The sequence below is a fragment of the Chelonia mydas genome, chromosome 7 (genome assembly GCF_015237465.2).
Source record: "Chelonia mydas isolate rCheMyd1 chromosome 7, rCheMyd1.pri.v2, whole genome shotgun sequence".
Taxonomy (NCBI): Eukaryota; Metazoa; Chordata; order Testudines; family Cheloniidae; genus Chelonia; species Chelonia mydas.
The window spans coordinates 68377225-68393755 of record NC_057853.1 but is presented as its reverse complement, the minus strand read 5'-3'; positions in this window follow the sequence as shown (position 1 = coordinate 68393755).

The following is a 16531-nucleotide window of genomic DNA, read 5'->3' as shown; positions in this document are numbered from 1 at the left end:
TTCAATACTTTTTGTCGATGTGGGCTTTTTGTTTTGTTTTGTTTTTTGTTTTAAAGTAATGAATGCATTTTGACTTACTGTCCCATCAAAGTCCTTTGACTTTGGGTAACTTTAATGTAAATTAATTTTATCAGGCACTCAAAATTGCAGTTCAAACATCTACTGATTTAATTTTCTCCACACATCTCTTCTTTTTTGCTTTCTTCCCACCACTCCTTGTTTCTTCTCTCACTTTTACCCTTCCCTCTTTTCCTTGTCATTCCCATCTCTATTTATATTGTTCAGATTCACCCTAACCCTAGGCTTTTCCTTGCTCTTTTTAGCACTAAGCATCCTGAATACCAGGAAACAAAGCACACTTTTTCTTCCCTCCTTACAAAGCGGAAGTAGATCACCACTTCCAAGACCATGCTAACCTAGGACCAATTTTTAAATGTGCTGAGCATACACTGACTATCAACTGTGCTGTGGATACTAAGCACTTGTGAAAAATCAGGCATTATGGGCCTGATCCACAATTCATTTAAGTTATCTGAAAGATTTTCTATTGATTTCAAGAGGCACTGATATCTAAAGCTGGGAACTCAAAAGTTGTGGTAACCTAAAATTTGAGGCCACTTTTGAAAATCTGACAGGATTTAAATATACTGCACCATAGAAATACATGGGAGTTTTGCCATAGACTTGAATGGGGAAAGGATCAGAGGCATGGATGACCAAATCAAAGAGACTACATAAAACTGAATTATTCCAAATGCAGTTACCAGATGTGCTTAGTTTGGAGAGGTGTTAATATTCCAGTAACTTTTGGTACCTCTGACCCTAGGAGTACTTTTTGATTTGTACCATAGGTTTTAACAGGAGATTCGATTATGTATCCATCAGACACCTGCAAAATACAATTCTGTTCAAGAAATTCCCAATCAAAACTTTTTCTGAGGGCATATTTTTCACATTTTTAACTACCCAAAAACTTCCATCTTATTTGGCATCCAGTGGTACCCTTGTTGATAGCCTCAGAGAGGCTCAGTACAGAATGGGCCATGGAAATTAATTTACCCTCTGACACCCTACAGGTTGTCCCTCCACACCGGGAAGCTGAAGTTGAGAACATTGTGGGGTTTCTTCCCTTGCTGTACCTAAACAAGAGCTGAGTAATTGCTCCTACTTAATACTTTGATTATATTCACTGTTTTCTGCTTGGAAATTGCCCAGGAACAGATTGAGAAATTCTTCAGTATATTTGTTATTTTAAATTATTTATACTTTCCCCTCCCCCCAAAATAGTTTGAGATCTGCTTATCATTTGCATGTTGTGAATATTCACATTTCACACTGTGTTCATTAGTTACATGAAAAAGCATGTGATTTTCGTCTGATTGGTTTACTTATGTACATAACCAATAGACTGCAAAATGCAAATGCATAGTCTAATATCTATGCTATGTTAGTTAGCTGTGCATCCAGTCCAGGAGCACAAAAAAGCCTAAGTGATAACGACCCAATATAACGAACCAACACAGAGTGAATGTTGAGTTGTATATTGGATTGTAATATTCACAGTTGGTTCATTACACAGAACATCTGGTATCACTTTTGTTTCCTGACTGGATATTTTATATCTAACCCAGCACAGATTAGCAGTTTTACAACAGATTATACAATTAGATATTCCCTTTGTGAGATTCTGAGCATTTGTGCTTAAAATTAGAGTTTCACAAGTATTTATGTTACAACACTTGGTGCTTCAATGTTCATGGAAAGTAAATATGAATGGGTCACAAAGGGCTCAACTGTCCTTTCAACTGTGCATCCACATGGGAACCCTATGGGCAGGAAGAGTGGGTATGCAGGAGTAAGCAAGCACATGGTACCTGCTATTCCCTACCCTCCGCCAATAAGCAGGGACTGACAGATAGTGAGCTAAGCCAAGAATACACATCTCCCACAATGTACCAAATTGAGCCAGTGTAGGATTGGGGAGGGTCTAATTAGAAGTGACAACCCTCCTGAACAAATGCAGAGCAAAGAGGGAAATGTGTCTCTATGAGGTCTGATTCTTTTCCGGTAGGGGGTGGTGTGCCTAGGTGCTGCAGCAAATCCAGGGTCCAGACCTGTCATGGTTTCATTTAATCCAAATTTCAATAAATAGCCAAGAATTTGTCCCACTAGTCACTCTTTAAAAAAATACAAAAATAAAATAAAAAAAAAGAGATGCTTGAAACTAACTTCTGCACTTTACCATGGCTTTGCAGTAAAATGCTTCTTGCACATGGGCTTCTTATGCTATGTCATGTCCATTCTGACTCTGCTGATCACACCCCACTACATAACACTACACAGTGTGATATCACTTTTTAAAGAGAAGGGCATGATTTTCAGATCTGTGGAAACACGAGCAATTTGAGGTCAACTGTTGCCATTTACATTTTAATCAGAAGGCAGAAATACTCATGAAAATTGGCTGGTTTTCAGCAGTGACATCTCCAGAAAATACCCATAATTTTCTCTCTTCTTGCTTCATTGCTAACTGAGTTATAATTTGAGACTTCAGATTTAATAACCATTCCCTTTGGTTTGTATTGTACTCTGCCAGTAGCATAAGAGCCTGACAACTTACTTGCTCTTTTCATTAGATTTGCATATGGCATTGCAGTAGAGAATTTCACAGAAGCACCCAGCTCTCTTGAATAGTCATCAATATGAGGCTGTATTTGTGATATGCCACAAAAATAATTTATTGTTCTCCAGCTGTCTGAGTCAATGCTCATTTTCTTCCCATTAATTGCCAAGTGAACTTATAAGTTTTATGCATCCGAATTTCACCCACACTGCTCTTTTCCACCATTTGCAGTGCCATTTCTAAATGTGAAATCCTGCCTACATACATAGCTAAATAGAGAGTTTAATCTCACTTTTTGTAGTCCGAAAAGAAGTCAGTTTAGAGCATGTCATATTTTAAAAACAAACATTCTGACACAACAAAATTAACATGCAAGAGAAAATATTAACATATTCATTACCAAGAAAGAATAGTTAACAGTTATGTGTTTTTTGTCCCCTTTTCTTTTTCTTCATTTGCATTACGCTGAGGATATTTTCAGTACAATGGAGTCAGTGACAATTTACAATGATAATATTTATATGTTTGACATTTTGGGAGGCATCAGAATGTTTAATTTAAAGATAATGCTTTAGAACATTAAAAGCAATTTAGAATGTTAAACAAAAGATCCATTCCTGTCTTCCAGACAAAATGTAAACAAACAAGGTGATAATTGTCCATTGTGCCACACAGGTGCAAAATCCTACTACATCTAAATCTGGGAAAGTTACCTATTTGAATCATATTTTGAAATCAGCAGTGTCATAATCAAGTAATAGGGCAACTAGTGTGGTATAAAAACATAGAGGAAGATGAATTCTGTTCCCAGTTTTGCTTAAGTAAAGACTTCAATGGCATCTATGAAGTAGAGAGCAGAACGGTTCTCAGAGATGCAGTTACCGAGACGCTGTTATTGTGTGGATTTCATCTAATCATTGGGGGGCGGGGCTTGGGGGGTGGGGTGGGGTGGGGTGGGGAGAAGTATCTCACCAAGAATGGTTCAAAAATCCTTTCTGGTGCTACAGGTAGATTTTGAGGGATGTCTGAGAAAAGAGAGGGAATAGTTGGCTTTTGCCAAGGCCCTCCCCAACCCCGTTCCTGATTCTAGGTATTAGAGCTACACTGACTATGAGGAAAAAGTGCATGCTATTTATTCCAAATTTGAAATGAGAATGCTACAAGCAGAATGACTTATTCATTAACTCCCTCCCTCCCATCTTCAAGCCATATCCCAGTGTGTGCTACACAGTGGCTTAGCCAAGTAAGGCCTGGGAGAGGGCTGTTGGCAGTATGCAGTATTGTGGGACTATCCTGTGTAGCAGCATTTCCACATCACTCCTTTTCAGTGCAATTATCTGCCATCTGTTCCTCTCAAGAAGAAGGCAAATAATGAAGAAAACATCTACATCCTACTGAAGCTACAGGAGAAATTTTACATAGACAGAATGTAATTACTCCTACAGGAGTTTAGCCAGAGCACAGGAGTTATAACTTCTTCACAGGAGTAGACCACCACAAGAGATCAAGATTTTGTTGTTGGCAGCTGGAACAGTATCCCCCAATAGTAAGCTGAATATTCACTAGGTGTAGCGGGATGGTCACCCCACTCCGGCCCTGAAGGGGTTAAAGCAGCCCTGGAAGAGGGCTGCCTGCGGGAGCCAATAGTAAAAGCAGCCCTGGAGAGGGCTGTGGCTGGGAAAAGCAAGGCTGATTGGGGGAAGCAGCCACAGCTGGGGCCATGCCCCAATCAGGCCACAGCTGGCCCTATAAGAGGGCTGAGGGCCAGGAACTAAAGGAGTCTCACTCTAGCCCTGGAGTGGGAAGGGCTTGCTGCCTGGTACCTGAAGCAAAGTAGTGCTGGGGAGGGCAAAAGGGAGCTGGGGAGCTGCAAGCCTTGTTGAAGGCCTGTGAAAGGTACTGGGGCTGCAGAGAGGCAACCCAGGGATAGGCAAAGGCAGCTGGTCCTAACCCCTTGCCAGTGATGAGTGGCCATTACAGACTGCAGTGTACAGACTGCACCCCTTGCCAGTGAGTGGGGGCTAGATGATGACTGGCAGTAGCCACTGTGGCAAGGTGGGTTTAGAGGGTTGGGGTTCCCCTGGGAGGGGAGACCCAAAGTGTGAGGGTACTGCTGGAGCAGAACCCCAGGGTAAAAGGCACTGGGGTCCAGGAGGGACACGGGGCCAGTGGCCTGCAAGAAACAGAGGGTGCTCTGTAAGCTGGAAAAGAGCTAATTCCCTGGATGACTAGCAGGAGCAGCCGTGCTGGTGAGTCATCGCCTCACTACACTAGGTTTTACTGAGTGGTCTCTAAAGAAATCTTATAACGTTCAGCCAACCCCTAGCACACAAGATAGGCATGCTCATAATTCAGATGAACTTTCAGTACACTGAGGATTTGTTCTAGTTTATAAAGTTGCTACAGTATAAAGTTGTCTGAAGTTACAGTAAGGTCTGTGGCTAAGTCTACACACATGTACAGAGAGGTAGTGGGAGGATAACGAATGGAGCATTCCGCCTTGCAAAAGTAGCTATATGTTTGGCATGGAAAGACCAGTGGTGACCAGTATTGACAGCAGTTCCTCATCACCTCAAAGAGGTGAGTCAACAAAGGGCCAGTATGGGACAGACTGAAGCTGTGATGTGCACTCATAGGGGCATTCTGGTTGATTTAACCAGAATGCAACTGGGCTCTGTTATTGGGACAGAGCATCTCTGCAGTGCTACAGATTATGACCATTAGTATTGAAAACAAAATAATAATTTCATGTCTGTACACACTGACTTTTGAGCCAAGCCTAAAGAATGTAGTAAGAGTTTGATGATAAAATACTAAAATGACTTCTTATAAATCAGTGCATTTATGTATTGCAGGGATTTTTTTCAGTCTTAGTGGTGTTATTTTTATGTAACAAAGTCAGAGGGCTATAATTGTTTGTTTTACTCGGATGAGAAATTGTGATAGCAAATGATGCTTCACCTATTTAATGACTTAAGTGGGCCCAATCCTGCAACTTTACTTATGCTATTTCAGTGGGACTATTCATTTGAATTTGGAAAACTCATACGTAAGAGTTCCACTGGACCAGATCCTAAATTATGGTGTGTCAATTTAGGTTGCTCAATGTTAATATCTCTCAGCCAAAGAGAATTTTCTGTTTTACTCAGTTCTGATTTAGAACATGTTTACCAAAGTGTGCACATCCACTTTATTTTAATTAGCATACAAATCACACCCCTGGGGTATATACACCATGAAATTGTTCACACACTTCTTGCTGTTTTATCTTTTTCTTTCTTGTGTGTCCTACAGGCCAATGGCTAAACAGGTTTGTAGTGCAACTGTAAATCTCATTGAACTGTTAACTTTGAATATACACTTCATACAACTCAGCCAGAGTGACAGCTCTGTCTAAACAACATTTAAAATAGTTGATTTCAGAAAATGGGTTAACTCAGGAATGTAATTTGTGATCATCCAAAAATGGCATGTTCGGCTTTTAGACCTAACTTCTTTAAATCCTCCTTGAGCCGAAACAGAATTTTAAACAGAGGCAAAGTGATCCACGGGATAGCAAACTGGACTGGGTGTGGAGAACCCCTGTTCTGTTCCTGCTTGTCACTGAATTGCTGTGTTTCCTTGTGTGTGTGATTTAAATTCCCTGTGCCCCATTTTCCCAATCTGTGAAATGGGGATATATAATGTTAATCTTTGTTAAGCACTTTGAGATCTATGGATGAAGAACTCCATAATAATAGGTAGAATTTATTTAAAGATGTTGAAAAATGGATAACTGAGTGATGAGGAATATACTTGCAAAACAAAATGCTTTTCTATAGGATCAACATGTTAAATTTGAAAGAAAAAAAATTACGTTGTCTGAATCTAAAATAAGCATATAGCCCCATTCAAAGTCACAAGGGGCATCGTAACGACATAGACATCTCAGTATGTTTAACCTGGAAATCAAACATTTGTCATTTGTGTTGACAGACATCTTGATCTTGGCATTGGGTTCATCTGATTTTTTTTTTTTAAATAAACATTGTTTCAAACTGTTCAATTTTTATTTCCATTAAGTGGAAATCAATTATGTAGCCCATAGAGAAGATTATTTCCCCTAGTCTGACACTTTGAATCCTTCACAGCTCACAAATGTCTGTCTAATAAGCAATTAGTTGTAGAAAATTCATTTCAGATTATTTTCAAACTTAGGGCAAAATCCCACATACATTTGTGAGAAAGAGCTCTGTACCAGCGATGTGTATGACACAAAAGCCGGTCTACAACTTTTTGCGCCTAATTTTCCACCCTTTCTATTACTTATTCAGGTTTGCCTCTACCAGGGTAGAAAAGGAGTAGATCGGTATGTCAGTATTACCCATTATAAGTGTCAAAGTCATGATTTTAAATATATATAAATAAGGTGTTCTCTTTGCTTTCTGAGCCTCTAAGGTACACTCTAGTAGAATTATAGAAGATTAGGGATGGAAGGACCTCAGGAGGTCATCTAGTCCAATCACGTGCTCAAAGCAGGACCAACACCAACTTAAATCATCCCAGCCAAGGCTTTGTCAAGCCAGGCCTTAAAAACCTCTAAGATTGTGATTCCACCACCTCCCTAAGTAACCCATTCCAGTGCTTCACCACTCTCCTAATGCAATAGTATTTCCCAATATCCAACCTAGACCTCCCCGACTGCAACTTGAGACCATTGCTTCTTGTTCTGTCATCTACCAACACTGAGAACAGCTGAGCTCCATCCTCTTTGGAACCCCCCCTTCAGGTAAATGAAGGCTGCTATCAAAAACCCCCTCACTCTTCTCTTCTGCAGACTAAATAACCCCAGTTCCCTCAGCCTCTTCGTGTAAGTCATGTGCCCCAGCCCCCTAATCATTTTCATTGCCCTCCACTAGACTCCAATTTGTTCACATCCCTTCTGTAGTGGGAGGACCAAAACTGGATGCAGTACTCCAGGTATGGCCTCACCAGTGCCAAATAGAAGGGAATAATCACTTCCCTCAATCGGCTGGCAATGCTCCTACTAATACAGGCCAGTATGCCATTGGCTCCCTTGGCAATGAGGGCACACTGCTGACTCATATTCAGCTTCTCATCCACTGTAATCCCCAGGTCCTTTTCTACAGAACTGCTGCTTAGCCAGTCGGTCCCCAGCCTGTAGCAGTGCATGGGATTCTTCCTTGTCCTTGTTGAACCTAATCAGATTTCTTTTGGCCTAATCCTCCAATTTGTCTAGGTCACTCTGGACCCCATCCCTACCCTCCATTGTATCTACCTCTCCGCCCAGTTTAGTGTAATCTGCAAACTTGCTGAGGGTGCAATTAATCCCATCATCCACATCATTAATAGACGTTGAATAAAGAGTCCCTGGGGCATTCAGCTTGATACCAGCTGCCAACTAGATATCAAGCCATTGATCGCTACCTCTTGAGCCTGACAATCTAGCTAGCTTTCTATCCACCTTATAGTCCATTCATCCATCCCATACTTTTTTAACTTTCTGGCAAGAATACTGTGGGAGACCGTATCAAAAGCTTTGCTAAAGTCAGGATATATCACATCCACTGCTTTCCCCATATCCACAGAGCCAGTTATCTCTTCATAGAAGGCAATCAAGTTGGTCAGGCATGACTTGCCCTTAGTGAATCCATGTTGACTGTTCCTGATCACCTTCCTCTCCTCCAAGTGCTTCAAAATGGATTCCTTGAGGACCTGCTCCATGAATTTGCCGGGGCTGACAGTGAGCCAACTGGTTTGTAGTTCCCTGGATTTTCTCTCCCTCCCCCCTTTTTTTAAAATATGGTTGCTATATTTGCTTTTTTCCAATCGTCCGGGACTGCCCCGATCGCCAAGAATTTTCAAAGTTAATGGCTTTTAAAGGAATCAGAAATTCTCATATATTCACTGGCTGGGCTAGGCCACCAACTGGGCTAGGACTTTCATAAAACTACCAAATCATAGTGAGAAAATTATGAGAGATCAGCATTGTCACAGTGTTATCTAATAGTGGTGTAACCCTTCTGCCTGTTAGAGTAGGCAGCAACAAGGGCTGGGTTCAGTATCTAAGGGTTCTATTTCAAGAACACAATGCAAAACCAGATCGAGCCCCCACCCGGTGACCTGGGACAATTACATATCCCATCCTGGGCGCCTCTAAGAGGCAATACTTCCCCTTTTGCAAGCACGGAGTCTGAGTGTAGCAAAAGCCTTTTAATAAAGGAGGGAAACAATGCGGCATTATGTTGGGGAAACACCACAAACAGGATTCACAACAGAAACCATGAGCAAAAGACCCACCCCCAAGTAAGTTTGGCAGTGTCCTTTTTCCCCCTCAGGGTTTTAAGTCCAGCACCCCAACAGTCACGCCACCCACAGTTTCTGACCTTGGTCAGTGAAGCCTCCAGAGTTCAGAAGTTCCTCTGCAGAGTTTACCTCCCAGCCTGGGTGGAAGTGGGGGAAGGTATGAGAGGCATCTTACATGCTCCGCTGCTCAGGTTGACAGCTGATTGCCACACCTCTCCATGGGGTTCTGCTGCAGTCTTCACCACCAGTCGCATCTCTCCATGACCTGCCCTGCTATCCCTCTCCGTTATCCACTCCTCTCTGCTAGCTGTCCTGCTAGCCATTCATCAACTTGTCTTCAGGCCCCGCCCCCGCCCTCTCAGTGATCTCAGCTCTTTAGTGACTTCAGCTCTGTGATTTTTAGCTAATAGTAGGGGAGCCTCAGTGCTAGTGCACCACTATCCCAAAGTAGGTCTAATGCTTAGTCCTAGGTATCAGTTCAGCTGTAACAAGATTCTTAATGAGTCAAAATTAGCTCTGCTGTTGCACAGTGGAGAGGAGAGGTAAAAGCAGTGTTTAAGGCCCTCAGAAGGGGCCCACACTACCAGGTACAAATACCTATTCCTAACCTCTCTCAATTCACTGGGGTTTGGAACCTGTGTCCCTTGCCTAGTGAGCGCTTAGTTGAGGGCGAGTCCCTCCATCATAAAATGTCAAGGACAGTTCTACTGTCCTTAAGTCACATAACCAGGATAACACTTTATTACTCCTGCCCCAATAACAAAGACTGGGGATCCCACAGCAGCCAAAGTGATCATTTGGGCAAGCAGTCCATCATGCTAGGCACGATGGGTGTGCCCATGCAAAAAAGATCAGCCCCTGAAGTCCTTTTCCACAGCTCACCACCAGATGTCAGGGTAGAGCTCATTCTGACTCTGCTTACAGTGCACAGATGTGGCCTAGAGAATACAGTGCTTAAAATGCCAAAGGTTCCAGACAATTTACCTCCTCTAGGGCAACAAACATTACTACTAGAGGTGGAACTGAAAGAGGGGTAGCAAGTGAGAAAATTTTAGCAAAAGAGCCTAGTAGTCACAGCCAAGCCTACTTGCCTCATTTCATTGGGACTCCCACAGCTTCTACAAACTAGTTCTGGATGTTGACAAGAGTGAAATATTTTGTCTACTGTTGGCTGCTGGTGCCTGATGTTTAAAAAGAAATTGTTTCCCACCATTGAGAGAGCAGTGAAGTGGCTGACCGCTTCACCCTCTCCCTGTCTCAGTCACTTTGCTCTGTTCCTGCACTTCTTTCTCAGTGCAAAGTAGAACAGAGAGCCAGAGTAGCCAGGCTTTCTAAAGCCTTTTTTTATTTTCTACAACTATGTGGTTTCTCATTATTCTCTCATAATTGTTTGGGGTTTGACCTACCAAGCTACTGAAGTAGCCTAATATCCGGCCTAATGGGAGTTGCTGGGAGAAAGCTCTAATCTGTAGGCTGCAGCAGAATGTGGCAATTCACAGCTGAAGATAATGCAGCTCCTGGTTCAGGCAGCAGTATTAGGTTTAAATTGCTTGCATTAAAACAGAATATAATTGTAGGTGTAGAAATATAAATATCATTTGCTACATTAGATCTTGTGTACATGAATGTAACCATGGAAGGTGCTTTAAAAAGAGAAATGGGGTTTCAAAAGAGGGAGGTGAAGAAAACAAAGGCATCTCTATCCCACCTGAGGAGAGAAAGGGAAGACAACTGTTGGAGTTGCTAGGAAGGATATTGAAACTGGATTCAAGTCATACCTGCTGCAAAGGAAGGACCAAACCATTCTCCCAACTACAAGTTTACTTTTATATATTAAATAAATGTATTAAGGCTTTTTACTCGTAATTTCACTGTTTAATTTTTATTTTAAGAGTACAATTATTTCTACATGAATCAGATCTTAGACAAAACAAACATACTATATATAGAAGTAATGATAGGCCAGATCCTCAGCTGCTGTAGATCAGCATAGCTGAAATACATGAAGCTTGGCTGATATATACTAGACGTGTCCATGATGTAGGAATGTTATTGTAGTCCGTAAGTGCTGACGTGTATGTTATTAGAAAAGGAGTACTTGTGGCACCTTAGAGACTAACAAATTTATTTGAGCATAAGCTTTCGTGAGCTACAGCTCACTTCATCGGATGCATGCAGTAGAAAATACAGTGGGGAGATTTATATACATAGAGAACATGGAACAATGGGTGTTACCATACACACTGTAACAAGAGTGATCACTTAAGGTGAGCTATTACCAGCAGGAGAGCGGGGTGGGGAAAAACACGTTTGTAGTGATAATCAAGGTGGGCCATTTCCAGCAGTTGATAAGAACGTCTGAGGAACAGTGGGGGGTGGAGGGGGGGAATAAACATGGATATCTATTCAGGGGACCCCATCATAGGGCCTAATCAAATCCGCCACACTATCAATGTGATATATGCCATCATGTGCCAGCAATGCCCCTCTGCCATGTACATTGGTCAAACTGGACAGTCTCTATGTAAAAGAATAAATGGACACAAATCAGACATCAAGAATTATAACATTCAAAAACCAGTTGGAGAACACTTCAATCTCTGGTCACTTGATTACAGACCTAAAAGTTGCAATTCTTCAACAAAAAAACTTCAAAACCAGACTCTAAGGAGAGACTGCTGAATTGGAATTAATTTGCAAACTGGATACAATTCACTTAGGCTTGAATAGAGACTGGGAGTGGATGGGTCATTACACAAAGTAAAATTATTTCCCCTTGTTTATTCCCCCCCTCCAACCTTCACTGTTCCTCAGATGTTCTTGTCAACTGCTAGAAATGGCCCACCTTGATTATCACTACAAAAAGTCCCCCCCACACACACTCTCCTGCTGGTAATAGCTCCCCTTAAGTGATCACTCTTCTTACAGTGTGTATGGTAACACCCATGTATATAAATCTCCCCACTGTATTTTCCACTGAATGCATCCGATGAAGTGAACTGTAGCTCACGAAAGCTTATGCTCAAATAAATTGGTTAGTCTCTAAGGTGCCAAAAGTACTCCTTTTCTTTTTGCGAATACAGACTAACACGGCTGCTACTCTGAAACCTGTGTATGTTATATCTAAATCAGGTCTCCAATTCAGCTGGTAATGCCAATATAGCACACTTGCACTCCTTTCATGCTCTTTTATCATTCTCCAGAATCCAAGGAAAAGTAAGTCTTTTTTGATGCTTTGTCAGCAACCACAACAATGTGATCCAATGCTGTGACATCAGCCTGAATGATGTGACATGCCCCATTCATCTCAGTGTGGGCTAACACCATCACAGACATTTAAAAACTGTTAGCTCTTTCACTGCTCAATACATGGAACAGAGGTTCAGATGATGAGCTGCACAATCTACTGTACAGTTCATCTTAACATGACACATTAGTGGGTTTTGGAACAGGCTGACGCTTTTCCAATCTGGAAGGAGACACATCCTAGGAGTTTAGCAGAGCCCTAGGAGACTCCCAAAGGCAGCTGTGCTCAAGAAGCCCAGTGGGGTGTACAAGCCCCACTAAGGGGAGGCCAAACCAAGCCAGAGTTCATGTGTGTATCTGGAACTGAGCACCCAAGCTGTCCAGAGAATATCCAAGATCATATTTTGAACATCTAAATATCTGTGAGCAAAATTTCAGATGGGTGGAGCTAGGAGGAATACGAGCACCTCTCTTCTCCTCCCTCCTCCCCCCCCCCCCCCCCCCCCCCCGCCCCTGTGACTAAATCTAAATGCTGACCTACCATCTTGGTATGAAGAGGATATCTCACACCCTGCAGAAAAATAATCTTTCATGTCAATAAGGGACACACAGAGTGGAACACATCTTTTGCTCATGTAAACTTGTAGTGAGTAGCCACTTTTCAGAAGATTCATTCCCACAGTGGACCAGAAGTAGGGAAACTTATCTTAGGTCTTTCCCTTTAGACAGGGCCTTCTAAATGGTCTAAAAGGCTGCCATGAACTCTGGCAAATGGTGTGATGTTACCTTTCTGATCCAAAGTAAACTACTGCGCTGACTGCAAAACTTCTATATTACGCTACCAAACGTTCTGTCTAGACTGGTCCCCAAAAAGTGGCAATGCAGAGCTAAGATTAAAGTAGGGGCCTGATTCTCTGCCACTTTCTATAGTCTTTTATATCTGTGCAAAGTGAGCTAGTAACACTTTTCACTCCCTTTGCACCTGTTTGAGGACTGTGCAAGGACCTAGGGAAAAATCAAGCGCATTATTTCTAACATGATTTTTATTTTGGTTCGCTAGAGATGCACTCCTGGCTGTAACATCTTTTAATCTAATCTCAGAGATCGGGAGGGTTCATTTCCAGGGATTTGTATTGTCTTAGAAATAAGGCCCAGCTGCCAAGTCTGGGTCTGATTTTAAAGTTCTCCAAACTTTAGGGGGTCAAGACCAAGGTGGAGGGGTTATGCAGCTATTCCTTCCCACTATTAGTGCTTTATTATTAGTGCAGAATATTACGTAGCCATTGAAAGCACAATACATGCTGCCTTCCAACAACATTGAGTATGATATTCATTTTCATCTGAGTTTTTCTGGCATGCTGTAAGGAGTCGTCATAAGGGAGTCATGTTCATTTTTCTGCTATGCAAATTAAATACTTTTTACAATTGTTCCATCTATTCCATTATGTCAAAGGGCAGAGGACAGATCTAGCTCCTTGTTTTCACATTCCCCGGTGCAATATCTTTCCTTGCACATTGAATAAATGAGCAACATCTGCTTTCCAAGCTATGGAGTTCTAGCCACCAGTCACCAAAAGGTGAGTCTCAAAAGATATGTAAATCAAAGCCTTCACTTTACATATCTCAATAAATTACAGAAAAGAAAGGTCTGACAAAAAATTAAGTACTCTGTAAAATTCAGCATTAGTTTAGGTAACAAATCAAGGAGAGTTTCCAGGTCTCACACTCCAGAGGACAGATACTAGAATTGCACAGAGCCTGGATGAAAATTCTAATGTTCTGAGCCCAATGAGATACAATGAAATAAAATATTCAGCTGTATTTCCAAGCACATCAGAGTTCATGACAAGCAGGATTTGTTCAGTACAACGTGGAAAATACCTCTTTCTTCTAGCCATAGTATCAGCAACTGCTTGCTATATGAACATCATTTCTGCTACATGCATGGAAAAGTCTGCTTTCTCCATGGATCACCTCCATGCACGCACCAAAGATGACATTTAAAAGATTATGAAATGGGAAACCTATTATATTTGCTATTATTCACGGGGTGGTGTTCTCAAGCACCAGATGAAGAGGGCCTGAGTGTACTACTCTCACCTTGCCATTAAATGGTACCTTTGGCACTGATTTCAGCAAAGCGCTAAAGAATATACATAATTTATGCAATCCCAGATTATCTCAAGTAGTATTTGGCTCTCAAGCAGGAACCACATGTGGGAAACAAAAAATGTTTGGCTATATAGAGAGAGGATAGGGGCTTCTGAGTTACACTGGCTTTCTTTTCCTTCTTCTATATCACTGCATGCATCCTCTGCCTACATAGGGTCAAATTCTGCTTGCCTTACACTTTGTAATATATTACATAAAAAGCGTCCCATTGGAAAAGACATCCTCAGCTGGATAATTGACTTCAGTGAGCTAAATCAAATTGCTCCAGCTAAGGATCTGCCCCAGGAGGCTATTAATGGAGTAAGATACTTGAGTAAGCCTTCAAAGCCAGGCTCATAGTAATTCTGCATTCTAGACCTGGGTTTGGCCTTCAGAGTATTCAGTCAGAATACTTCAACTATTCTATGTCAACCTGACTCCATTGTACTAAAATTGGGGAAATGGTTATTTTGAAATAGTTGTGTAGTACTCCAGAGTAGACTACTGTAAAACAAACACAAACCACAACTAGGGTGACCACACGATGCCATGTTTGAGGCTTCGTCTTATATACGCAACTATACTGCCCTCCCCTGAAAAAAGGGTTCTGATTTTTCCTCACTTGCTATCTGGTCACACTAACCACAACACACACACACGATTCACCTGGGGCACATGCATGAAATTTTACTTTTGTTTTAGAACGGAGCTGTTGCTGTTCCCAGTCTGAACAACATAGGTTTTCTTTTATTTATTTACCTTTTTTTCTCTTGTTCTCACAAATGACATGATAAATTAGTTCTGTGGCAGATCAGTACTTTGGCAGCACTTTGATTTGTCACAATAAATAAGGCTTCTTTGAAACCTAATACATTGGGCTGTTTTCAGTTACTGCAAAGCAGAGCTTACATAGTATTCTGAAAGGCTCTCTAAGTGTTGATTTGGGTGAAATTTCAAAAGAACAGCTCTTACCTTTCAGAGGGAGGGTTTGGGATAGATTGAATCTAAATTTTCCCCACAGCAAGTAGTGCTAATCCCTTAAATACTTGAGTTATTTAAAACTAGACAGGAAAAACACTGGAGAATGTACAATAGGGAGCTGATCCAAGTCCAGTTAAAGTTAGTGCAAAGCCTCACACTGACTTCACTGAGCTCAGGATGTAGCCCTAGAATGGAGACTTAAAGATGTGGGAGTCACCAGAAGTAGATGTAAGGTTGCAGTCCAATTCTCATTCCTGGTCTCATTTTTCTCTGCACTGAGTTGTAGTCTTTTTGCCACTATGCTTTCTCAGACAACAGAGGATGCTCATGATGGCCACGGTGCAGATTCTCACAGATCTGTGAAGCATAGTAAGTTCTGGCATAAATGATTCTGGTGTTCATGACGACAACCACTTGCAAGTGGTTGAATATGGGTTCATGCTACCGGAAACAGCCCCAAACTCTTCAAGCCATGCAGTGTAACTTATGAAGTCTTTTTTTCTCCTGAATGCTGGTTCAGGTTTTCTCAAATATCATTTTTCTCTTGGGTTTGCCAGTGAGTACTGATGTACTTTTCAAAGCTGTGACCACTTGGTGACGAAGGTTTACAGGAGGTGTACATGTGAGCCTTTTCCCTTAGTTTTGTTAAAATTTACTCCCAAATTTCACTGAAGGATTTGAAAAGCTTGGGGCCCATGGCCTGACGGGTGGGATTCTAGGAAATCTTGGAACAGCTCTGTTTAAATGTGTTGTAACCACTTCAGTATTGGTTGCTGCTAACAGACTGTGTGTGGGAGTGCTGGCTTGTGTTGGGTATCTGTGATATACAGGAGGTCAGATTAGATGATCTGGTGGTCCCTTTGGGCCTTAAACTCTGACTTTATTCTGGAGCTAATGTAGGGGCTAGGGCTTCCCTTTTCCATTAGTCCTATTGCAAATTCTTGCTAATGTAGTTCTGTGTCACAAAGGCACATGCCACAGACTGTAAGTGAACATAGTAAGGCAAATTAATCCATTAGGCAACTCCACTGAAATCAATGGAGTTACTGCAGGAATGAAATTGGCCCAGTGTGCACCATCATAGTAGCATGTGAAACTAAAAACTCAAAGCAAAACATTCGTAAAGTTGTTGAGGGAAAAAGGAAAAAGATAGGAATTTTAAAGGAAGTTACCTAGCTTCAACTTTCACAGAACTCTTTGGAAAATTACCTTTAAAGAAGTAGA